The sequence below is a fragment of the Danio rerio genome, chromosome 18 (genome assembly GCF_052040795.2).
Source record: "Danio rerio strain M-AB ecotype USA chromosome 18, GRCz13ab, whole genome shotgun sequence".
In the NCBI taxonomy this organism is placed as follows: Eukaryota; Metazoa; Chordata; class Actinopteri; order Cypriniformes; family Danionidae; genus Danio; species Danio rerio.
In genome coordinates, this window is record NC_141038.1 from 21,938,012 (window position 1) to 21,963,078 (window position 25,067).

Sequence of the window (25,067 nt, forward strand, 5' to 3'; positions counted from 1 at the left end):
CTCCGGATGCTCCAGTGCCCCCCTCCCCCACCCCACAGTCCAAAGACATGCAGTATGGGTGAAAATTGTCCATAGTGTATGAGTGTGAATGAGAGTGTATGGGTGTTTCCCAGTGTTGGGTTGCAGATGAAAGGGCATCTGCTGTGTAAAACACATGCTGGATAAGTTGGTGGTTCATTTCGCTGTGGCGACCCCAGACTAATAAAGGGACTGAGACAACAACAAAAAATGAATGAATGAATGAATGAATGAATTTCTCCCTATATTATTTGTTATGTATTATATTATTTAAAACAATTAAAATGTAAATCAAAGTCACTTTGTTAAACTTTAGAGCAGAATTTATAATGCATTCATATGTTATTCACATAAAAGAAAAACAGAAACGGAAAACACAAAACAGATTGAAATAAGGTAACTATTAGTTATAAAAAGTTAAAAATGAACCAAATTATATAGCTATTACTTCTTAGTCTTCACAGAGTCTATATTCGCACACCGACCGACCTTGTGTTTAATACATTTTGCAGCACATTTTGTAACATAGCTTAATAATAGCTTGTTCTAGCTGTCTGGAATGTGTCCAGTCAACAAAAAAAAAGTCTGGCAGTGGTGCTGTATTGGCTTTGACAGAGACGAGAGATAACAGAGAGGCATTGGCTGTTCTTCATTAGATTCTCCTCTGCCCCTCAGCAAACACAAGTAGCTCCGGCCAAACAAGCTCAATCAAAAGGTGGCTTCTCTGGCCGATGTTAGCTCAGCAAATCCAGCTCTACACACACAGCTTCAAAGAATGGCACATCTCCACCTCAGCTTTGATGTATTGTGTATTGATCACGAGGAGAGCCGGGAGAGACTGATGCGATGGATGCCCTAAGAGGGATTAGTGGAGGCCCGGTCAGGCTCAAATACAAATGTTCCTAAAGAGCGGCTTGGTCTCTGGGGCTTGGCCAGCCTCCTCATCCTCAGACCAGCCTTTACCAGTGATGCTGGATTAAAGAAAATAGCTGTTGATTAAAACTGACATGCTTTGGTGGTTAAGAATTCTATTTGATCTCCCTGTTTGCTGTTAGTCTTAAGTAACTTCAAAATTCAACATACAAATTTACTTACACCACACTGTAAAAAAATCATACAAGCTGTTTTAAGTCTAATAGGTTTAATGTAATATAGGATGAAATTACTTGTAAGATAGACATTCTGAAAGGGCTAGCCCTAAATACATTTCTTGAGATTGCAAATTATGGAGCCAGAAGTACATATGGCTGCATTTTGTCTTTAAAATGAACGCTAGGGGGCGGTATGACGCTGTTCCTTTTTTTCGTTACCAACTGACAGCTTACCTCCATATGGATATGGCTTTCACACTGTTACCAATTTGTCCAGTTAGCTCTTCATATGCGCTGTTGGAGAAGAGTTGACCACAATGACGGGGTTCGAGTCCGGTGAAGAATGGTTCCAGAAAGCAAGTAAGGCAAAAACAGAATCCAAAAATTACAATAAACAAGTAAATAACAGGGTGAGAATGTGGTAAAACTTGAAAAACGTGGTAAATATCAATGTTGGTTGGTTGGGACGTGGGTAGGCTGGTCAATCGGTGCTTTTGAAAGCACTATTGATTAGATTTAGGGAAGGAGGAGAGTGGGTCAGTCATTCACTCAGTCAGTCAGACAGTCAGTCGACAGCGGGCTCTGGTGGATTTATGCAAGAACAGAAGGTGCAAATGGCACTCACAAGAGAAATTTGAGATCTCAAAATGGATGGATTTGCGAAAGAAAAAAAACTGCAAAAAAGCATACTTCCTGGGACGTATTTGGCATGGTATAGTCCACTCCAAAATAAAAAAAAAATTACTCACTATTTACTCACCCTTGAGTGGTTATAATTTTTATTTCTATTGAACACAAAAGAAAATATTTTGCAGAATGTTTAAGACTGCTATTCATTGACTTCCACTGTGGGAAAAACAAATACTATGGAAGTCATTGGTTACTGGTTTCAAACATTCTATATTATTTTGTGTCAAATTTTTACAGGTTTGTGACATAAAGTAAATAGTTATTAAATTAATTTTCAGTTTTGAGTGAACTATCCTTTTAAAAAGGCTACCATAATTTTTTTTCACAGTGTGTAAAACTTGATAAATTCAGATTACTCAATATATTTGTGTGTTATTGTCTTAAAGCATTTGAGTAAACAAACTATTTTTTAAGTTAGTTGAACTTAACTACAGCAACATTTTGTAACACGTGGTGGAACACAGCTTTACAATGTTAATTACAAATAAATTGAAATCTTAAATCTCTTGTGCAGTTTACATAAATGTCACATTAACTTTAAAGTACAAATGAAAAATAAACTAACCATATTTTGTTAGCTCACATTGCTAGTTTGGTGGTGAACAATTCGTCTGTGCATGTCAAAGAAAATTTCCCTTGTAATCTTTAATTCAAATCTGAAAATGCACTTCCTGTTTCAGTTAAAGGGCCATGTAACCCCCTCGTTTTAGCAGGGTGTTTTCACACCTCTACTTTGGAAAAAGTCAGAAAAGTGGGTGTGTCCAGCTCTGTTTAGGGGGGAGTGTCGGAGGAGGAAAAGTGGGATGGTGTGGGAGTGTCTATTTGGGCACGCGTAAGTTTCAGAGTCAAAATACACACACAAACACACAGGAGAAAGTGATGGTGTTTAACCTACATGGACATCTGTAGTCGAATTATTTGCCAAATTATTAAATGGTGGACTTTAACTGCAGTTTGGCTCTTTCATTCAGGGAATTCATTCATGCCCCTCGTGACAAACGAGATATTTGATTCGAGGAACTGCTCTAAGCGTGTATTTTTCATGCAATGTTTGATACCGCATGGCGAATGAGAGAAAAAAACCTCAGCATTTCCCGGAAACTTAGATGCACACAGCAGGTAGCGTCAGAAAGCCGTGTGTGTTATTCCGGTCACTAAATGCGGTAAAAACCCTACACGAGGTTAAAGTTTGGTTGTGGTGCTAACATGTTTACACTCGGTGCAATGGTTAACTTAGTTCGATACGAACAAACTGAATAAACAAAGAGCACTGCTCGCTCACTTACCAAATCTGTAGAGACAGGACAATCACCAGCAACTAGAGCCGCGTCTTTATGAAGAGAATACTACAAGCGAATCCGTATCTCAGCGTTTGCAGATGAGAACAGCTCTCAGGTAAACAATGTTCCTCCTCAGACACGTAAGTTATTGTTGTCGAGCGTCGCGTACACTGTTAATCCACACGTGATCCAGATGAGCTCTCACAGAGAGAAAATGAAAACGAAACTTAACTGTAGCAAACTATAAAAGCAACACTTCACGCTTGTTTTGCCAACACAACGTGGTGTGTCTGTCGTTTAAGCACTGTGACAGTAATGAATATTAATAAAGTTGCACAATAGAGCGCGCTGATTGGTTTGAACCAACTTATGCATTAATGCATCACACTGTAAGACGTAATAAGACTCACTCTGGCACAGACGCCCAGTCTGCACGCTGGAATACACACTATTATCTCATAGCCGTGACGCAGCTTTAAAAATTCCAGTTTCAAACCGGAAGTACGAATTTGCTTAAAATAAGGCAAAAACAACCAATTTACACTTTTTAGTGAAATATAGGTGTCCTAATAGTGTTTTTAGCAGTGTGGGACACATATACGACTGTCAACAGCTCAAAAAATGTGTTTTGGTGTTTCGTGACCCTTTAAATTGTCAGATAACATACTTATCCACAGCCCCCAAACTGTCAGTTTTGACAGCAAACAGAAATGACGAGAAGGAGGTGTCTGTATAATAACTCTTATAACTCTTCTGAAACCATTTTCCTGATCTTTCTGAATGAAATGCTTACTTAACATCATCCAATCAGCTCGCAGTAGAAAAAACAAGCCACGCCCACTATTTTGTCATTTAATTTTCTATTTCTCTAGGAACTGCATCACATACGAACAAAAAGTGGTCGCAGCTTTTGGTTCATGTGGACTTTAAATAGTTTTAATTAAGTGTTAGTTCGCAATAGCATGTGCTATATCATTCTACTCCTCACCATGGTAATGTCAACATAACCAAAGCCTCTGTAAATCCCAACATAGCATAACATCAAGGACAAATGAATGACTCCCTGTGTTAATTGTGCACAAACACGCACACATGCGCAGCGCCTAATTTGAGTCATTATTGTTTATATAAAGTCTGATGCAAAACTTGATAACTAGAAATGTGTAGAAAGTTTAGCTTAATGCAATCAAATGTGTAGTTCATATTATTATTTTCTAAGATGTTTAATGAATTTTCATCAACATTTGAGTGAAATGAACTTATTCCATTAATTTCACTTGTTGGCTTTGCAGTGTATCACCCCATTTTTCAGTATAGAGCTCTTGAAATGTCAAGGCCCAGTGATGTTAGCGTGTCATGTGGTCATGCATGGCTAGCACAGCTCTCATCTCCCCACCACAGATGTCTTTATTCCTTGTTTCCTGTCTCTCGACAGTTAAGTTGAGTTAAAGTGACATTTTTTTTTTCTTTGCTGCTTCCGACAATGTGAAAGGCCTGTCCTGAAAGGATGTGCTCGCACCTGTAGCCGACAGCCAGTGTGACAGGTCTCCTCAAAGACTGTGTTTACAGAACGGCTTCTCACAACAACATAAAAGAGGGGAAGACCTGAAAAATTCTCTTTGAAAGCCAAGTGGTGGGTATTTTAAGCAGCTATTTATTAAAATAATATTTATATTGATAAATGGTATTAGGGTAAAAGCAGTGCTTGTTGGAGCTTGTCATTTAATTGTAAAGAAATCAAACAGATTTCAACAGGCTAAAAGCAAGGTATGGGATAATTAGGCATTTCAATGCATTACACACCCAAAAAAGCTATGTTGTTTTAGTCTAAATGTTGAAATATGAACAAATTTTTCAAATTTTTTCACAATTTTTTACATTTTTCAAATAGATTTTTAAGGGTCTATTTTTTTATATTTGTCTTTGTTTGTCTATATTTTACCAAATTTTTTTTATAAAAGGGGATTTACTGTACATTATTTTTATGTACACGGTGTTTACTAGAGCAGTGTTTCTCAACCAGCCTCGGCTGGGTCAGTTGGCGTTTCTGTGTGGAGTTTGCATGTTCTCCCTGTGTTCACGTTTCCTCTAGGTGCTCCGGTTTCCCCTACAAGCAAAAACAAATATTAATAAAGCTGCAAGCAGCGATGAAAGGGACCTCGCACCTGGGCTCACCACCGGCCGGTGGCCTTAGGATGACAGAGAACAATGGACAATTCTAATTTAGGCTGAAATATATTAATTAAACCTGAGAAAATCACAGATTCATGCCAATCTTCCTTCTGTCAGCAGGTGGCGCTATGACTGTGACTCAGTATTGGCATGTGAATGTCTTCACTAGAGGAATCTTCTTGAACGTGAATTTTCTAGCAACTCAGACATTGTGTGACATTGTGTGATTGAGTTATAAGTACTTTCTCCCCCATGGCAAAACACTGAACTTTCTCGGTCCGCCACGGACACGCCCTTTGATGAAAACTCTAGATCTTGACAATTTAACATCGCAAAGGCCTTTGGATTAGACTGACAGAGCTTGGATTTGATCTGATGAAATTTCTAGGAGAAGTTTGTTACAGTGTAAAACATGTCATTTCCTATTGCCAGCAGGTGGCGTAATGACTGTAACTGGATATTGTCATGTAAACGTGTTCAGATCAGGACTTTTATCAAATGTGTGGTCAAGCCATTTTAACACACCCACTTTTGAAACATATAACAAATGTACATTTTTAACACTTTTGATGTGTTTGAAAGTTTTGTGAGTTTTCGGCATGTTTAGACCCTCAAAAATGCAATTCATTCTAGAGAAGAAGAAGAAGAAGAAGAAGAAACAGCAGCAATTCCAATAGGGCCTTTGCACAACTGGTGCTCGGTCCTCAATGAAAGTCAATGGGTACAGGTTTCCAGCTTTCTTTAAAATATCTTTTTGTGTGTTTAACAGAAAAAAAGAAAATCACAAATGTTTGGAACAAGTGAGTCAATCATACATTCATTTTTGGATGAACTATCCCTTAAAGTAGACTAAGCGATTAGAAAAGGGAGGATAAACAAAAAAATAGATTACTTCTTTAAAACAAGACCAATAGCATTCCAAAAAATAGGGTAAATTTCCTCTTTACACGAACTTAAGATATTTATCTCGTGTTTTGTGTTTGAAAGACATTGAAAATTTCTTGCAATTTGGTTTAATTGCGTTGGAGTATTTTTTTTAACGCTTACAACTTATTGCAGCCCAGGCTCATTGGAAATTTGTGCCTCAACTTATATTTTTGCGAAACATAAAATATGTTGCTCCGGGTAGGTTTTAATGCATGTTTCAGATGACAAATCCACCAGAGGGCACTGTTTACAACTGAAAACAACTGAAATACGTTACCTAGAATACATGTTGTTGTATGTTTCAGATACACTGTAAAAAAAATCTGTAATTTAACTTTTTTTCAGCATAAAATAGCAGCCATTAAATTACAGACATTTACCGTAGAATAAGAAATGTTAAATTACAAAAATTTCCTTGAAAATTACTGTAATTTAACATTATTTTACGGTAAATTTTTATAATTTAACAGATATTATTCTACTTTTTTTTTTTTTTTGATGCTATTTTTACATTATTTTTTACCTTAAATTACAGATTTTTTTAAGAATGTACACCAGGGCTAGTTTGAGCCAGAACATTCAACGCCCCCATCTTGCTGGTGTACACACAGTGCTTAATTTATGAATTATAAGGTCTTGGAACAGATCGGGGTAACGGATCCGGCATGCTACTTAAGGATGGAGAGGTGTCGTGGACGAAAGTGATGAATGTTGGGGAGTCGCGGAAGAAAGTGAAAGCGGACAGGGTATGAGGGTGGTTGAAGAGGGGGATCAGTAAAATAGGTCCCTGATCAAATTAAGCCCTGTGTAAACATTCATCTTATACATGGCAACTAAATCCTTCCTTAAACCCAACCAATAGTGATTTCAAAAGCAAACAAAAGGGAAAACTGTGTGACCACATAATTTTACCTTGCTTTTATCTCTTTTGTAGAACTGTGCTTTACCAGACTTGACTTGCAAAACTCGCTGCATGCTGACACCTCTGCATAAATCTTACTCTGGATACTCCGGTTTTACAATGCATAAGCGCAAGTATTTTATCGGTGTGCATGTAAACAACCAGTATTCACACCGGAAGCCGAGCAGTTTGCTCACACGAGTGCTGTTTTTGTTGTTCATAGCGAACAACAAACTTGCGTGTCCAAAAAACGCCAAATGTAAATGGCCTCTTACTTCTTTATTCTGGGATTGTCACTCTAAATTAACACACTTGTATAAACAGTGGCGCCCCCAGAAAATTTTCTTAGGGGTGGCCAGAAGAGGCCGCACCAAATCTTGGGGTGGCACACAAAAAAAATAATGAATTCAGTGTAATGTTATATTTTTGTTTCTGGTAAATGAACTAATGTAGTTTTTATTCATTTAATTAATTCTTCTTGAAATATTGTTATTTATTCCTTAAATTAATTCAGCAAGTACAAGGTCAAACCAAAAAAAAATCTATGTTTAGTTTAAAAACACTTTTCATATACTGTATAAATAACTTCTTTTTTACGTGCTTTTATTGTACATCATACGGTATATGCCATGTCTAAAATTAATTAAGATCAATGTGTTTATTATTCCTAGTGATGGGTTGCAGCTGGAAGGGCATCCACTGTGTAAAAATGTGCTAGATAAGTTGGCGGTTCATTCTGCTGTGGTGACCCTGGATTAATAAAGGGACTAAGCCGAAAAGAAAATGAATGAAAGAATAATGAGTTTATTAATTACCCAAACAAATGAACAAGCTGAACAAAAGGCATCACTAAATACACACTCACTATACCTAATATTATTTATCCATATTGCTTTTTGAGCCATTTAATGCAGCTTCTTCTATTGATATAATGTAGCTTAAGGTAAATATTAAATAGCCATTGCTGTCTATTGAAGGTGTGTCTGTGCTGTCAACAAAGATCAGGGAGGGTAGTGGTGGTTCTAGTTTAAATGACACCCTGGGCGAACCACCCTATACACCTCCCACCTCTCTTGAATTGTTAGATTTGTTATTTAATAAATATAACAATTTATTTATATTTATTCTAAATAAATACAATTAATATTAATATACAATTATTATTCTAAATGAATAACAGAAATCAATCCTAAATATTACTGGAAAACAACAACTGGAGTGATATGCCAAGATCACTTAAGAAACCTTTTGCATGAAAATTAATTATGACAATTCTAAAGAATACAAAAAATGTATTATAGAACATCTGTGGTCTTAGACCAGATCATGGCTGAGAAATCATGTTATGAAGTCTTACCTCCCTGACTCATTATCCCTCCTTTCTGTTTTAAAGGCATGCTTAGTGAAAGTAACATCATCATCATCATCATCATCATTTTGTATAAACTTTAGTCGACTTTCAAAACTCGCTGCGTGCCGACACCTCTGCACAAAAGGCTGTTACTCCGGTTTCACGGCGCATGAGCGGTGCCCATTTTGTCGGCTGGCATGCAAACAACCAACCGGGATTTACACAGGAGTGCGTAAGGCGCGCGGGAATGGTTTTCTCCGCGCATGCGTCAGTTTGCTTTCACCAGCATTGAACCAGAGGGGGAGAGCTACGTCAGTAACACCAACAATAATTTAGTGACTGCATTTTATTTATTTATTTATTTATTTAAATATTGGGAATTTATAAGTTCATTTAAATCAATAATGTCAACAGCAAAATTATATTGGGGTGGCCAAAGGGGTGGCCACAGGGGTGGCCAGAGTTTACCGAGGGGTGGCCGTGGCCACCCCTAGCCACCCCTTGGGGGCGCCCCTGTGTATAAAGTAACTCGTATCTCAAAGCTTTTACTGGGGCTCGTTTTTTTGTTTTTTTTTGCACTAAGCGGACTCGATTGCAGGGGGACTCGTTTTCTCACCACACTGCCCCCCAGCAAAATGCCGCCCTGGGCGATCACCCATATTGCCCATGCCTGAATCCTCCACTAGCCAGAAAGGTAGTCATGAATTTAGAGGAATTACCTACCTACGTCACACATGACATCACACGGGTTTAACCACGCATACTGGTTGCAAAAAAAGGGCCGGTTGCAATAGTAAACATTTCGTGTTGTGCGGTACAATGCCTAAATCGGATGTTCAAAAATAGAAAACTTACATTTTACCTTACAGCACACAGCATTTTTTTTGCTTGTTGATTAGTCTCATATAGCTCAGTTTTTTTTTTTTTTTATACTTGTCCTTGGCTAGGCAGAACCTCGGTTTTAGCACTACAAAGTTTTGAATCTGGTAATCATAGAACATTATTTCTTGCACATTACCACACAAAACAAAATTTTAGGCATCCAAAGACTTGTAGGCCTTTAACTTCTCTCTTGTAAAATCCCCTGGAGTTTCAATGAGATAGTTGTATATTTCGGGCTGGATGTTTGGCCATTTCATCATATCCAAAGTCCATTTGGAGGGTGCTATCGCAAATGGACCTGTCAGACGAACAGCGCTCACTTTACCATTAATTTTGCTGAATAACTGTGCTGATCACTGGGTGACATGCTGTTATAAAATGCTAAAAGCATTATGTAATTAATATATATAATATGTAATCAATATAACTGATGTTTACAAACTGGTAATTCGTCTACAGTTGACAAAAGGAATCTTTCTAGCACTATTGCTGACCAAGAATTAAGGCCTGAAGACATAAGGGCGTCCAATTGTGTGCTAGCAGGGCAAACCTAATAAAGTGTCAGGTGAGTGTATTATAAATTGTAGCTTGCATGTTACACGCATTTAAGTCTTTTGCCCTTCTGCACACCAGTAACTGGATGAAGCCAACAATCCATGTAAGCGTGCAGCTCTGTGAAGGACTTACAGTGGTCACAGCAAAAGTGAGTCAACGGAAATCAGTTCTGGCAGACTGTCACCGCTGCGAGGTCACAGCCTGTTATAGTGTGGGCAGCACATGCACTAGACTTCGAGAACCAAAACAACTGACAGCTGCAGAGAGTTAAAGCACTGTCAGAAACAAAGAGCCCGGGGGGAAAATAATGAACAGTTCATTCATCCTCATATTATGGTACACATGAAAGGATATTTATACTGTGGAAACTACTTGTTTCTTATGTTGCTTACGCTGGAAGACATCCATGGTTTTATTAGGAGTGTTTTTGGCATTTGCACTAGATCTGTTGATTGTAACATTCCACTCTTTGGACCAATATCCTTCATAGTAAGAGACTCATTGTCTCATTTTTACAAAGATAATTGCATTTCAAAATATAATGAAAGGTTCCAAACAGATGTCTGGCAGGAGTCCATTACCTCCATTAAATAATATTTATCAGTATATGCTGAGAGTTCTCCCCCAAAAAATGAAAGTTCTGTTATCATTTATTTACTGTCATGTCATGAGTTATTTAAAGCTGAATAGCAGAGCTGCTTTTTATGCAATTAAAGTGAATGGTGACGGCAGCTATCTGCCAAGATGTATTTTATAGCCTGTTTCTCTTACAGTGCTAATTTCCAAACATTACAGACTATTTTTATTGGAGCTTGGCTGCCCCTGGATCCCATCCACCACCTTTATGATAAAAGAGCTGCATCGACATCCTGCTAAACTTCTTCCACAAAGGGAAAATTAAATGATGCCAGTTTTAGTGACTTTTGAGTGAATTTTTTTAATAATCAGTAAAAACATTGGGAATCACTTCATTTTGATGGTCCATCCCTATTGCACATTTTGTTGACTATGTTACATTGCAACTACATGCCAGCTAATTTTCAATAGATTAATAGTAAACCCGTCTGCTTAATGTCTGCCCAGCAAGTATTTTTTTGTTTTTAAATGATGTCTAATAGACGTCTAAACATAGTCGACTTGCTAAAACAAGGCTAAATTTTGACTGTCAGTGAAAATCTAATAGACGCCTAAGAATAGGCCGAAACAAGACTAGTCATCAAATAAACAGAAATGAATGACTGCACATATAAAGTCTGTCTAATCTGTCTGTTTGACGACTAGTCTAGTTTCGGTCTATTCTTAGATGTCTATTAGATTTTTACTGACAGCCCCAGTTTACCCTTGTTTTAGCCAAGCTGTCTACATTTAGATGTCTATTAAACACAAAATTGTTTGCTGGGTGCCTACACTGCATTTAACTGACTTTAAGATACTTTGCAAGTGCATGTCAATATACAGTAACCATATCATAGTCCCAACCTAACAGTCTACTTATATTGCAATTGCAATGAGATTTAATGTTAGCTGTTGGAAGAATGTGTCACAACGCAGTACAATTCTCTCTGCTGCACTCGGGGCTTAGTATATGAGCATGGAAAATAGACCTTGAAGAATCAGGTTGCCTGGTCCAATCAGTCTCATTTTCTTTTACATCATGTGGATGGTGGGGAGGGGATGTCACCAAAGGCCTATAGTATGATGGTGGCTAAATAAACACTGGATTACAGGATTAGTTTTGAATTAACAAAACCAAACCAGTGCAATTACAGTCTGTATACCATTTAATTTGGTACAAGAGAAGCTGGGGGAGGGTCTTTATAGTGTTAGAGATTTGTCACTTTACTCACAGTTGATTGGTGGAATGGGGCGGCACGATGGCTCAAGTGGTTAGCACTGCCGCCTCACAGCAAGAAGTTTGCTGGTTCGAGTCTCGACTGGGCCAGTTGGCATTTCTGTGTGGAGTTTGCATGTGTTCCAGTGGGTTTCTTCTAGGTTCTCCAGTTTCCCCCACACATCCAAAAACATGCGCTATGGGTAAATTGGGTAAGCTAAATTGACTGTAGTGTAAGTGTGTGAATGAGAGCGTATGAATGTTTCCCTGTACTGGGTTGCAGCTAGATGGAAATCCGCTACGTAAAACATATACTGGCAACCCAAGCTCATTCTGGAAACGTAGCCCTGCGGACGATTCTGGAGACCGTGATTTACGTGGCCGGAAGTACGTATGGCCGCGTTTTGGTTTTTTATCGAGCGAATGCTGCGGGGTGGTGTGACGCCGCTCTGCTCCTCCTTTTCGCGCTCGCCGGCTGACGGCTCACCTCCGTGTGGAGGACTTTCCCTCCTCAACCAGTTTGTCCGCTTAGCTCGCAGCGTTACGTCGGCGGAGCGGAAGCCCGGAGGGAGGAGGAGCCGGTCATGGCGACGACTGGGATCGAGTCCGGGGAAGAGTGGTTCAAGAAATCAGGTAAGATGAAAAACAGAATCCAAAAAAATAAAAGCGAGAAAACGCGGTCAAAATCGGACGAGGGCTTTTGCTTTTTTTTCTGAACGGCTTTTGCAAATCGTCGCTTGGGTTTAGGGAAGGAGGAGGAGGAGGGCAGCTGGGTCGGCCGATTGGCCGCCCGGTCGATCGTTCAGTCGTTCAGCCAGTCAGTCGGACGGACGGCCGCTCTACAGCAGCACGCACTACCGAGAGGCGTCAGAGACGCGGAAAAGCGCACACAGCCGGCTCTTGCAGATTCGCGAAAACAAAAACTGCTTGAAAACGTACCTCTTGGGACGTATTTCACGGTCTCCAGAAACGTCCGCAGGACTGCGTTTCTGCGCAGTCAATGAGCCTGGGTTGTATACTGGAGTAGTTGGCGGTTCATTCCGCTTGTGGCGACCTCTGATAAATAAGGGACTAAGCCACAGGAAAATGAATGAATAATTGGTGGAACGATGTTTGCTAAACCAATATATATGGCCCAGAGAATTCCTCTGCATTCTGTTTGTGTAGCTCTGACATATTACGTCTAAAATGCTAGCTGGCAATGGGGTTTAATGTTCCTTTGTTTTGATTTTTACACTGGCAATTTGTGCAATGTTAATTTAATGTACAAGTATGTTAAACGCACTCATTCAAGGAGGAAAGAGGTGGCAACTGACCAATGTGTGACAATTTTAATCATATGGTAAACACAAAACAAAAGTATCCATCTGGTGCTCTACACTTGTCAAACACACCAGAAGGCTCGCTCAACTCCCATAGCTCTCGGCCTCGCCCACACTCATCATCTTTCCTAAGCCGTCCAATCACATCTATTGCACTACGTGTTGCCTCGACATATAGCTACATTTTTTGAGAGGTGCATGTTAGGTTCCACGTCAGGCTAAAGCGTAAGCAACTGTGAAAAGCTGCACAGACATGCTGGTCACATTTGACGCAGAAGATCGGCTTTAATATACCATGGTGACAAAGAATGATCAGCTATACTACTTCACTGTACAGGACCTAGGATGCAGTATGGAACAACAACATTCTGGTGGAGGGAATCTGATGCTCTGGGCATGGGGTTGGGCAAGTTTGGTTCTGGAGAGCCATAGTTAACATGTGCTACAGCCTTAAACATTGTGGAAGGTCTTCTGATTTTCTAACAATGTCGTTCCCTGCTGGAAGTGGAAGTTCTTTCTTTTTTTGAAAGATAAAGCACCTGCACACTTTGTTTAGGAAAGTTCTGGCTGTTGCTCTGACCTCCAAAATCTACATATGTAATTCCAGTTAAGCATCTTTGGGATGTGTTAAACAAACAAGATTTATCCACATCAGCTCCAGTTTTGAACCTATAGGACTTGGAGGATTGGCTGGCTGCTGATGTATTGGTGCCAGAAACCTCAAGTGGCCATGAAGAGTTCATACTTTGGAGGGTCAGTGTGATGATAATGTTTTGTCCCTGTGTATTTGATGACGGTGCACATTTTCAGTTTTCATTGCCATTAGTTCTAAGACTAAGCCTTGGTGTATTCAAGGCTTAAAGAGGACAATCAAAACAGTGTGATTACACTTTATTTTAAGGTAACATAGTTACAGTGTAACTATTCAATTAACTACTAAGTGATTGATCACATTTACTTACTATATGGTTGAGATGAGAATTTGGGTTAGGTTTAGGGTTAGTTACATGTATATATGGATTATTTGTTGTAATTACATACCATAGTATATGCATAAAACATGTGTAACTAAAATTAAACCAAAGTGTTACCAAAAAGTGATTAAAAAAAGAGATAAAAAGCCTTTGTGCTCTACCAAAAAAAAAAAAAAAAAAAGAGTAAAGCATTTTAGATCAATTATTTAGACAAACAGACTTTCATTCAGCGCTCTAAACGTGCCTCAGGACAAGGCAAAATAGACTGACCCGGTGCATTAAAATGCAGCTCATATCGCAATTTTACCCTGTGTATTGGTATGCGTGATGATGAGTGGGAGCCAAAGAGGAGTGAAGCACCACAGTAAAGCGAGATGAGACCCCGGGGAGGCCATAAGATGTGCTGAATGACAATTGCACCCGACTGTCAACACTCATCTGCATTTTAACCTCCCTTTGGACTGACGCGCTGGCTCGCAGCTAACCACGGTCCTGACATATCAAGATGTAGAGCGGGAACCCTGCTCTGGGCCTTCATTAGCAAAGCGCTCGACTCATGCAGTATTTACAGAGCCGTCCACTAATTGAGTTTTAATGTCAGTGACTGCTCCCCAGGACACATCTAGATAGGTATATGGGCCTTTAAAGGGCAGCCTCATCTGCGGTTCAACCACCACCAACCACAACATGCCCTTCTAAAACTCCTCGCCCCTGAGGGGATCCTGCCATCATGATATGCCAAAAGAAAGAGCGTTCCCTCTTCTCATCTAATTCAGCTAAAAGGCTGGTAGAAAGCTTCCTTGGCTGACCACCATAACCAGCCTTTGTCTGTGGTTAAATGATTAATAGAGTCGGCATGGTGGCCTTGTTTACAGCATCTGAATGAAGGTTTCCACTGCATAATGCCAAACACTAAGTGTTGACAATCCACTCCCTGAACATCTACATAATACATAACATCAGCCAAACATGGAAAAAACAGCAACAGCCTGTGCACTAGAGACCATTCCACTGACATGACCTGACAGGCCGTGAAGCTCAAGGACACCTGCTTTACACATCACATTAAAACGCCATAACGTCTTCTCACTTCAAAACTTCTTTTATTCTTATTACATTTTAACTGCACACGTGTGCTTGCTTTCAGAATCTACAGAAACAAGAACAAAAGGTAAAATATTTAGTTGCACTTCTATTGGTATTTTAATATTATATATTGTTGTTCTGCAACCACGACAATAAACAAACATTTATTTTTAGGACTAGTTGAAACTCCCCAAACTACATAAAAAAATCATATTTATTCCTTTGGCATGTTTGTAACTATTTCTGTTGGCCAATGGTTGCAAAAAGTTTCTTTTTACCAATTTGAAGTTAAAAGACCTAAAGTTAACCCTTGCTGAGATAGAGAACTAGAAAAAGTTATTTGCAAAAATCATAATCAAGTTGCCGTAACAAGAAACATTAAAGGCTGATTTATACTTCTGCATCAAGTGATCAGCGTGACTCACGGTGCCTGCCTTGCGCATAGTCGTGCATTTAAACTTCTGCACACTGTTTGTGTTGCTCTGCAATAACACTTTCGAAACACGAGCTGACAGTAGGTTTTTATGGTTCTTTGTTTCTTTTCAGGGGTTTTGATGTTTTGAGCTAAAATAAGATCATTCAAAGGCGGGAATCAGCGGACGTGCAACAACTTTAATCATAAGGTGAACACAAAACAATAGTTTCCATCTGGAGGTCCTTCACGCAACTCGACACTTGTAAACACTCGCTCCATCAGGCTTGCGGCTCGTCACAGCTACCAAGGTGACCAATCACAGAGCCTGGGCTATGCGTCAGTGCGACATCTAGTTATATATTTTGAGAGGCACGCGCCAGCGTTGATGTCAGCCACTGCGAAGGCTATGCGACCACACAAAGACTTCACCAGAGCATACGCAGAAGTATAAATCCAAACAAAATAAATCCCCCCCAAAAAAAGTTATGAAAATAACTAAAAGTTGTAGTAACTACAAAAATTAAGTTGAAGTAACTACAAAAATGTTTTGATAACTAAAAAAAATTAAGTTTCGTAAAAATCTGTGCTGACAAGTATATGTTGAAACTGGCAAGTACCTTACCTTGAAACGGGCCACAGCTCAATTAATAATTTTAATTTGCTACAGTCAGATTTTCAGTTCACATAACTGGTAAAACTTTACAACAAGTTTACAACTTTACAACAAGGCAAGGCAAGGCATGAACATTGACTTATTTCAGCATTATAAACATTCTTAATGTTAACTTTAATTTGCATTCATTCATTCATTTTTCTTTGGCTTAGTCACTTTAATCATCTGGGGTCGCCCCAGCGGAATGAACTGCCAACTTATCCAGCATTTGTTTTACGCAGCGGATGCCCTTTCAGCTGCAACCCAGTATTGGGAAACATCCATACACACTCATACAATATGGCCAATTAAGTTTATTTAATTCACCTATAGCGTATGTCTTTGGACTGTGAGGGAAACCGGAGCAGCCAGAGGAAATCCTTGCGAACCAGTGACCTTCTTGCTGTAAGGCAACAGTGCTAACCACTAAGCCACCGTGTCGCCCACTTTACGTTGCAATAACTAGAAAAACAAAGTTGCTGTAACTAGACAAATTGGGCGACACGGTAGCACAGTGGGCAGTGCTGTCGCCTAACAGCAAGAAGTTAGCTGGTTCGAGCCCTGGCTGGATCAGTTGGCATTTCTGTCAGAGTTTGCATGTTCTCCCCGTGGATTTCCTCCGGGTGCTCCGGTTTCCCCTACTGTTCAAAGACATGCACTATAGGAGAATTGGGTGTAAGCTAAATTTACAATTGTGTATGTGTGTAAGTCATGGTCTTCCAGATTGGGGGTTGAGCGCAGGGCTAACAACTCACCTCATAAAAAACTTGACAAAACTAGACAAATAAAGTTACCAGAACTGGAAAAATTCAGTTGCAGTAAATAGATTTTTTAAAATAGAAATTTAGGTCATGAGAGCTAGAAAAGAACAGAAAAGTGAATAATTATAATAATAAAATGTCACGTTTCCCATAATTTTTGCCTGTTTTTAATAAAATAATGTCAATCCAGGCTCATTCTGAAACCACACTTCTATAAACATTTCTGGAGGCCGCAAAATATGTCCCAGGAGGTATGTTTTTTTGCGAATCCATGGGAGGCCGCTGTGTACACATTTTGAGATCTCAAATTTCTCTTGTGAGTTCCATTCGCGCTTACTGTTCTCGCGTAAACTTACCAGAGGCTGCTGTCGACTAACTGTTTGATTGACTGAATGACTGAGCGATCGTCTGACCCACCCTCCTCCTTCCCCAAACCCAACCAACAATTTTTGAAAGCAATCCAGAAAAAGAAAAGCCCTCATCTGATTTTTACCATGTTTTCAGATTTTACCACATTCCCACCCTGTTATTTACTTGTTTATTTTATTTTTTAGATTTTGTTTTTGTCTTACCCATTTTCTGGAACCGTTCTTCACCAGACTCGAACCTCGTCATCATGGTCAACTGCTCTCTGAGTCTCAAGTTTGCTGAAGTACATGGCAAGCTAACGGGACAAACTAGTTACAGTGGGAAAGCCGCCCATACGGAGGTAGGCGGTCAGCTGGTAAGCGAAAAAGGCATCATACCGCCCCATAGCGTTTGTTTTAAAAATTAAATGCAGCCATATGTACCTCTGGCTACATAATTTGCAGTCTCCAGAAACATATATAGGCCTTTGTTACAGAATGTGCCTATGTTGAATAATGCACATTTCGAATGATTAAATTTGTTATAGTAAATTTGCTAAATATAGCAGCCATTTGCTGGAGTATAAAATGTTAATTAGAAAAAAAAACAGTTTGGATTGTATTTTGTTTAATAATTATTAATACATTAAAAAAATGACACATTTGGTAGCAATGGAATATGAACATTGTGAAAATCTTCATTTTTGTCTGCGGTATGTGGTGTGAAATGGGAAATGAATGATTAATGGCAAACTGAATATTTAAATGGCATTAATGAGAAAGTGATCGTGGAGTACACAGCCTGATTGCATATACGCACAGAATAAACATGCAGAAATTTGCATCTGTAATGGTTTAGTGTGGAGGGGAAACATGGTGAGGAGCTCATTAGACAATCTGCCTCAGTCCAAATTATTGTGTGTCCGTTTCTCCTGCGGCAACCGATAGACTTGCAGAGGACAAAAAAAAAAAGACTCTTTGCAGGAATTAATCATCCAAATAGCAGATAAACCATGCAATCATTTATTTGGAGAAGCCAAGCTGACTAATTAGTGTGAATTCAAGCAGGCAGTTCTCCAGGTTTTTTTTCTCTCTCTCCAACACATCTTTAATTCTTCATTGTGCATTCGCCAGGTTAAGCACTTAAACACAGATTTGCTTTCACTTTGTTAAAAGAGCTTCCTTGCTTAGAAATGAGTCAAATGACTGCTGGTGCATTCTGGTATGTAGTTCTCCCCTGCCTTTATCTAATTTATCTAATTATAGAAAAAATAAAAGCTAAAGACCTTTAAAAATCAACATAAAATCAAAATGTATTTATTTATTTTGACTCATTTTTTGAATTCTTGCAAAACAAAAATTATAACAATAATAACAATTTTATTCTGAACTATTAAGGCTTCATTTAACCATCTTTTTTAGAAATAACAAGCATTGTAGTACAGAAATACTCTACAGAATAATGTAAATTAAAAAGTTAAGTCAATATTTCATTAAACATAATTAACTGCACTCCATCAAACAGATACACACGTGATATTTAAAGAGCCCCTATTATGGGTTTTTGAAAATGACCTTCCATGCAAGCCTGTTGTTGGGATGCCCAAAGCCAAACTATGACCTTCGATAATGCATAATGTATAGATAATTTTGCACTCATTTATGTGTTTTATTTTTTTCCTCTGTGAGCAATATGACAGTTGTCATTATGCTGGCAAAGGATTAGCAAATTATTCTAGCATTATAAACTACAGCATGGTTCAATTTTACATTGTATTATAAAAATGTATTATCTTTGTTCTTTACAAACTAAATTAAATCTGTAGGCTAATGGATGTCTTAGGTGGAGGGAGATTAAAAGGAGTAAAGAGTAAAAGGAAAGTAAAGAGGCTGCAAGGAAAGAAAAAATGCTCCACAGCACGATGCAACTGACTTTTAAAGGGGATGGGAGACAGGACTGATTGGTTAGTACATGTTGATGCACGTTATATATTGGTTTAAAACACACCCATAACTCATGAAGAGAATAAGCACAACCTATGTGCGGGGGCGCAAAGTGTATTTTTTCCGTCCTAAAAATAGCAAAAGTGGATTTGGACATGCTCTTAATGTTTTTCTGCCCTACGCTTTAGATTTTGTGCCTAGATTTATAAAATAAAGTCCTAAGTTGTTGTAAATAACAATTATTATTTTTCAGTAATTAGAAAAATTAAGTTGAAGTAACTACAAAAATAGTGTTCTTATTAAAATGTAAGCATTAGGCAAGGCATAAACAATGACTTTAATAACATTACATACATTTTTGTTTATGTTAACTTGTTGCAATCACTAGAAAAATTTAGTTATGAGAACTTGAAAAACTAAGTTGCGGGAACTACAACAATTAGGTTGCAATAACTATAAAAATTAAGTTATGAGAGCTAGAAAAAGTAACCAGAGAAGTTAAGTAATAATAATAATAAAATCTCACACATTTCCCATAATTTCTGCCTGTTTTTTATGAAATAATGCACATTTCTAATGATTAAATGTGTTATAGGAAATTTGCAAAACACACTAGCCATTTACTCTTTTGATACTGTTTTGATCGCATTTTGTTTAATAATTATTAATACATTTTTGCGTAAAATGCGCTGTATAAGTTGGTGGTCCATTCCACTTTGGTGACCCCAGGTTAATAAAGGGACTAAGCCGAAAAGAAAATTAATTAATGAAAGTTTTTAGTCACGATACTCCCAAAATCTGATTTTTTTAACAAAGTTTTGCGCAGAAATAGCAAAAAAGAAAAAAAAAAGAAAGAAAAAAAAGAAACGCAAATTCTATCTACTAATAGCCTTTACTTTTTTAAATTTGATTGTAATTCAGTTATGTGGACCTTTTGTATAGCTGCTTGAAACAATAATTATTGTGAAAAGTGCTATGCCTCCTGAAATCATGAATGCGCACATTAAAGATAATAGGCAACCCAATAGATCAGTGTTTCTCAACTGATGGGTCGCGGGAAGATTTTCAGTGGGTCGCAGAGTGTGTGGTCAAAAAAACAACAACAAAAGTTACATTTTTTTTACTTTTTTTTTTGCTTATACCAGACTTTTATTTTAATGGTAACTGAACATTTCCTTACCCTAACCACTGTTTAAAGTATTTGTCATTTTCACTTTGTAATATTTCTTTAATTTTATCTATTTTTTAAAATGACAGCAATTGCTCAAAAATTAACCAATGTGAATATAAAACCAACTTCACCTCAGTAAAGTAGGCTAGGCAGAATAGAGCTATTTACTTATGTTTTTTTGTTAAACTTAATAAAAATCTGCATTATCGATGCTGTAAAAGTTCCTTTTTGAAATGAAAAATAGTCACATTAATCTTTCGTCGGAAGATTTCATGGCTGAACAACACTTCTGTGCATATAACCCATTCGTAAAACAACAACATCTGCATCAGATTTGTGTGACTAAAATACTTTTAAAACAGAATATTTCATTTCATTCATTTCATTTTCTTGTTAGCTTAGTCCCTTTATTAATCCGGGGTCGCCACAGCGGCTTATCCAGCAAGTTTTTACGCAGTGGATGCCCTTCCAGCTGCAACCCATCTCTGGGAACCATACACTCACACACTCATACACTACGGACAATTTAGCTTACCCAATTCACCTGTACCACATATATTACCTATCTAAACTAAATACTTTGGCCATGGTGTCATCCTTCCTCCAGCGTGCAAAACTAACTCCAATATTGATTCAGGATTTTTAAAAGTTTTGATTTAGCATTTGATTTTACCACTGTGACTCGTGTCTGTACAAATGGCGGATCTGCGTGAGCGGCTGTTGACAGATAGTTTGGGCTACTTGTCAGAATTATGGGAATTATCGGCCTGACAATTTTAATCGGATGAACATTTTTAAGTCTCATCCCTCACCCAGAATCTAAAATATATAAATACATTTAGATCATTTACTTTAATCATTACTATTGAAATGTGAAGAGACTTTCAACCAGCACAAAAACAAATGTTTCTGAAGACAATCGCCTACTGCAACTTTAAGGAAATACAGGCTTTTTACTGAGCTCCAGTTCTGCTAGCATAGGTGAGTGATCTCTGCTTATTTGTTTGAAATGGCTATATTTTCAAGTGAGAAGCTTTCTGAGTGCCAGTCTTCCATCGCACTCATGTCTCTTTCTCTCTCACACTTCATTGGATCATAATCCTAATGCAGTAATCTAAAGCTCTATCATAGCATAACATTCTCGCTTGCTCCAGAGCCATTGCCAGCCCAGCCAAATGATTATATTGTAACGTGGCTCATCAAACTGCGTATGGTCAAAAAGCAGAGCACTTGATGGCTTGCACAAGTGAGTTTAATGTCTGCTCGTTGCTTGGAGCTCTTGACCCTCTCTTGGAGGCGCTCCATGTTAGTCACTCTCTAGTGCCTCCAAATTGAAATGGAGTCAGAGGAGCAGATGAGAGATCCACCATCAGTCTCTGGATATGGAGCTAATAAAGAGAGAGAGAAAGAGAGAGAGAGAGAGATGCTAGCTTATGAGTCGATCTCCTTACACAACCGCCACAATTATTGAAGAATCAACTGGCAGATAGTTTCATTTATATAATGCATGCTTTTATTTTCAGCTAAAACCCCACACTAGCAAAGGGTGTCTCTAAAAAAACACCTGATTAAATGAGGTTTTGATGCTTTATACTTCATTCTGCTGATGTATGAGAGAAAAAATGGGAAACACTTCAGGAATTTCAAAGTCGCCATCTGATTGGTTGAAATATACTGAAGAAAATTCAGTTCTGTTCTCTTTAAAGGGTCATGAAACACCAAAACAAATTTTTTGAGATGCTGACAGTCAGATATGTGTACCACGTTGCTAAAATCACTATTAGGACACATATGTGTCACTAAAAAGTGAAAATTTATTGTTTTTGCATTATTTCAAGCAAATTCGGCCTTCCAGTTTGAAAGGAAAATTTTATGCAACGTCACAGTGATGAGATCATTTTGTTAATTCCAGAGTGGAGTTTGGTTATCTGTATCGGCCGGTACATTGTGACATCTTTTGAGTTTTCAGCATTAATTCATGAGAAAGACTTGGTTTAAACCAATCAGAGCACTCTATTGTGAATGAGGTGCAACTTCATTAATATGCATGATATAGCTTTGTATAGCTTTGTTTTTACTGTGTTATAGTGTTCAGACAGCAGAGAGGCGCCATGTTGTGTTGCCAACTGTAAAAAAACAAGTAGAAGTAGAAGAATTGTTCGGAGACATGGGTCGCCAGTGTTGCGTTTATAAATGTGCCACAAAGGTTTTGTTTCCATTTTCCCACAATAAGAGCACTGCTGCATGTGAGCCCACATTTGACTGTGGATTACAGTGGTCTGCTAACACGCGACAAAAATATGTTTGTAAAAATCCGGATTTGCTGCTCGTCTTCTTTTAAAAAAAAAACAAGGTTCTAGTTCGTGTTGATTATCCTGTGTCTACATATTTGGCAAGTGTGTGATCAATGTGCTTTGTTGATGCTTTGCTGATGTTTATTCAGAGGCAAAGTAAGTTAATACCGTCAGGCGCCAGTTTTTAAAGACAAAACTTAGTCAAAATTATTTAGTTACTCAGTTTAAAGTAATATATCTGCAATATTATGGGCAGAAAGATCTGCTGTAAATGCTGCTCTCAGAATGTAAACATGTAAAACACCTTAATCAAATTGTCCATCGTGTTGGATTTTCACAGCATTTAATGACAGAAGAGTTTATATACACACGGCTGTTTGACTCTATTCTCTGCACCTACCAAGTCTCTGCATCTACCAAGAAATGCAGTTTTTTTTTACCCATACCCATCCAATATCTTGTTTGTCACAGGGGGCAAACTTGAAATGTTCCTGAATGAAAGTGAAGGTGCCAAACTGCAGTTAAAGTCAACAAATTAAAAATGAAACACCTGAAATTACATGAAACTCTGGAGGAAATGTGAATAGGTGATGCAATGATGTTAATTAAATTAATTGCTATAATATGTAAAACGGGATCTCAAAAGGAACATTAAAAAAGCAGCTCATGTAAACACCTTAATCATATTATAGTCTTAATCAGATTAGGGCAAATAATTCCATTAGTGATGTCTATGTAAATGTAGTCACTGTCCTATCTACCCTGCATCTGTGTTTGTGTTGCCGCTGAAAATCAGCTGTAGTGCACGTAATGAAACTCCCCTTTTCATGCAAACCCTTCCCTCTTTCTTTTTTTTTTTAGTCTATAATATTGTAGTGAGATTACTGTAGACTTAGTAACTAAATCATTTTGACTAAGGTATGTCTTTAAAAAATGAAAGAGAACTGCTGACGATACTAAGTAACTTTGCCATCTGAATAAACATAAACAAAGACCATGATCACACACTTACAAAATCCGTAGAGACAGGACAATCAATACCAACTGGAACTGCATCTTTTTTCAAAAGGAGACGAGCAGCCAATCCGGATTTCATCATTTCCAGAGGAGAAAAGCTGTCGGGTAAAAAGTGTTTCTTACAAATGTATGTTTGACGCATGTTAGCAGACCACTATAATCCACAGGTCCACACACAATCTGTGCTCTCATTGCGAAAAAAATGGAACCAAAACCTTAGTTGCGGCACATTCATAAACACAACGCTGACGACCAATGTCTCTGAACAATTCTTCTACTTGTTTAAATTACAGCTGGCAACACAAGCCAACATAAGCTATATCATGCATATTAATGAAGTTGCATCTTGTTCACAATTAATTGCTTCGAACCCAGTCTTTGTCATGATTTAATGCTGTAAACTCAATGACATCACTTTGTATCGGCTGGTACAGATAGCCATTCTCTACGCTGGAATTTACACAAGGATCTCATGGCTGTGACGTAGCTTCAAAATTCCTCTTCAAACTAGAAGAATGAATTTGCGTCAGTATTTTTAATGACATATACATGTGTCCTAATAGTGATTTTAGCAACATGGGACACATATATGACTGTCAACATCTCAAAAAATGTTTTTTGGTGTTTCGTCTAACCACCAGGCAACAAAGCCATTGTGAAGCCAAACACACAAGACTGATTGTACTTAATTGTCCTATTATGGTGTGTTTTCAACAGAACAACAAAAAAACTGGTTTGTATTAATGGAGTAAATGATTATGTAGTTTTAATTTTTGGGTGAACTATCCCTTAAGTGCCTTTAATTATTATGTACTTAGTTGTATCTACATTAAATGAATCATTTGGTAATGAATGTACTTATGTTCATGTTTTTACGTTGTTCTTCCAAATAATCTGCATGTGTAATTACTAATCCGTAATTAATTTCTGTAATTACGTTTATAATTACCCTACTGACAGATTCCTTAGACCGTATCCCACCTCAAAACCACCACAAGTGTTGCGCAATACAAAACGAAAACATCATTCTACGTATTTTTGGGGTGAAATTATATAGTAGTTAAGGCCACTTAATATAAACTTGGACCGAAAGCTGTTGTGTTTATGGGTGTGACAACACTTATTTTACATTACAACATTTGTATTACTGAGCAACTCAGTAATCTTGCGAAAGACACCAAAAATCATAATGACTATGCTGGTTACATTTCAGTCACCACACTAGCGGTTATTTGCTAATAAAGGAGACATTGTGGTATTATCCAAGTATCAATGACCTGTAGAATTTGAGTTTTTTCTGAGAGGGTGAAGTTTGCAATTTTACTGAAAAACTGTAGATCCAGAAGGTTTCTTTTCTATTTTAGTTTTTTTAACCAATCATTTGTA

The 25,067-nt window shown here is 38.0% G+C and overlaps 1 long non-coding RNA gene across 8 annotated transcripts in view; it reads left to right on the plus strand.

Moving 5' to 3' along the window:
* The window catches only part of LOC147839717 (uncharacterized), a 126,299-nt gene that overhangs the window by 99,307 nt on the left and 1,925 nt on the right, over window positions 1-25,067 (plus strand). For 2 of the 8 annotated variants that reach the window (XR_015514922.1, XR_015514921.1), the window contains 2 exons: window positions 4,572-4,712; window positions 5,172-6,053. The exons of 1 other annotated variant lie outside the window; for it this stretch is intronic. This is a non-coding gene — a long non-coding RNA (uncharacterized LOC147839717). Of the gene's footprint in view, window positions 1-4,571; window positions 4,713-5,171; window positions 6,054-25,067 lie in introns of those variants that run through there. 5 more of the 8 variants (XR_015514928.1, XR_015514923.1, XR_015514924.1 and 2 more) reach the window with 4 other exon arrangements.